This window comes from Halyomorpha halys, unplaced genomic scaffold, assembly GCF_000696795.3.
Source record: "Halyomorpha halys isolate HHAL.00 unplaced genomic scaffold, Hhal_1.1 Scaffold427.1, whole genome shotgun sequence".
Classification (NCBI taxonomy): domain Eukaryota; kingdom Metazoa; phylum Arthropoda; class Insecta; order Hemiptera; family Pentatomidae; genus Halyomorpha; species Halyomorpha halys.
Window position 1 is genome coordinate 460,028 of NW_027110638.1, and position 2,377 is coordinate 462,404.

Here is a 2,377-nt window from a genome sequence, read left to right on the forward strand (position 1 = left end):
ATTAAATAAATAAAACTTTAAAGTATCAAAACGGTCAGTGAGAAAGGTAAGAACATTAATAAAATCATAAGTAGTAATATTTTTTCATATTGGCCTATTATTTGTTGATAAATAAGGAAAATATAAAGAAAAAATATTTTTCTTATTTGTCAATCAATACAAACTTTGCAATGACAATCCAAATATTTAATGTTGATAAACTGCGTTCACCAACGAGCGAATATCCACCTCTAGTTCTGTTGTGGTCAACATGATGCTTCATCCAATGTGTCCAAAAGACACATCAGAGAGTTCTATTTTGTTTCTTTATAGACTTCATCGACGAGAACAAACTTCCCACATAGGCAGGAGTTTCCGAACATTGAATTTTAACTAACTAAAAAACCAGCATATCTTGTTAATATTAAATCATGAGAGTGGCTTTTCAAATGTTTCTTTTTTGGCTAATAAGCCCTTGCTGGCCGGACAAAACCTTACGCGGCCCGTAAGTTGGACAATCCTACTCTAGGAAAATAGTGAAAACTCGATAAGTCGTAGTTGAAGACAGGTCATTTTTAAAAATTCTTTGATTTATCTAGTTTTCTACGAGTTACCGTATGAATTTGGTCGATACAGACGATTTGACGTTATAAAGGAGTAGAAACTTGAAGGGAACTACTCTGATGGAAAGTGAACCCGAGAGGTGAGAGTGGAACCAAATGGACAGGTAACTCTAGACAGAACACTGCCCTAATGGGAGATGTTAGTAACTTGCGGCTGGAACAATACGATCCCAACAGCTGGGATTCATCCAAAGAGCTCTTCTAGTTCCTTAGGTGTTTCTCATCTCGAATCACCGATAGCTTGAGTTTCCTTTAGAGGACTGAGTGGTAAAAGTAGAATAAGTCAAACAACGAAAGAAACAGGATAACTGAGAAGTGTGTATATTAAGCCCCATTTCAAGCTTCCTTCAAGTTCCTAAACTCTGTTTAAACCACTACAGCTGTCAATTATACGTTAAATATTTCTCTTAGGGTAACAAAAATGAACTAGCTTCTCTGTTATGAAAATTAATTGATAGATTCGAATCATCATTTTATCCGATACAGCAGAGGTTGGGAGCCGTAGTTAGTTAGGACTAATAGTTCAAGAGCCCAAGAGGAGGAAAAAAAATTGCTGCTGTTTCAAAATGTTAAGTAAAATTAATTTTTCATTTGGAGCTTCATATCTTTAAAACTATCAATAGCAGTACAAAACATAGGAGAACATTAAAAGTGGAGTACATTTTCTAAAATATGAGCCCTAATAGAGCTATTTACGTTAAATAGTTCTCGAGATATAGCTTTTTAAAAACTAACACTTGATAAAAAATGTATTGCTAATGAATTTATTTTGATAAGTCTATATCTCAAAAATCATTCCACGTATAGATGTTTATTAATACTTATATTGAAGCCAGTTAAACGTTATTACACTTATATTTTCAGAAGTAGTAGTTTTTATGATATTTGCTAAAATAAATTGATTTCTAGTACGGTATAGTAAGTCTAGTAGAAACATATTTTTCTTGTAAAATATTCTTTATTCAGAACTCATTAATTAAATCACAGCATATCTGAGTCATGGAGCCATCATAAGGGGCTTTAATATTATTGTCTTAATAACATTAATCTACAGTCTTACCAATTTGATGTCTATTGGCGGTGCCGGTTCGACTCCGGCCCGGGGCGTTGACTTTTTTTATTAAGTGGCGGTCCCACAAAATGAAGAACTTTGACCCCAACCATGGTTAGGCAGTATAGGACTTCAATGGTGAGTCTTGGCCGAAAAAAAAGAAGAGATATACGTTTAACAAGGTTTAAAAAATTTTTTTTGGGCCGATCTCCTGTAAAACTATGATTTGTATAACATAGTTTTGTCCAAGAGTTTAGTAAAACTATAGTAAGTCAGCGACCTGTTTCTGGTCTACATTATAACAGCCAAATTCCGAAATTCCTACCGTTAATGTTAGAAATTCTGGGTCCAATTAAATTTAAAATTGATTCAACAACCACTTTTTAAATTCAAAATCGCTGAAAGAATTCTTCATTCGACCAGTGTAAAAACTGGTCGAGCACGGAATATTTTTTTTTTTATTATTGCATAAGCAACTAATTTTTTGAAATAGTAAATTGAGCAATGGTGCAACTTATGGCGAATAAAAGTCAATGAATCGAAATGCACCCATGTGACTTTCACTGTCCACCTGTTACTCTAAATACTATTGCTCTGCCCAGATCCGAAACAGTGCAATACCTTGGATTCATCTTAGACAAAAGACTCACCTGGAACCAACATACCAGGTTTAAAAGACCGGACCTCTCACCTTTCAATAGAAAACAAACTTCTAATTTATAAG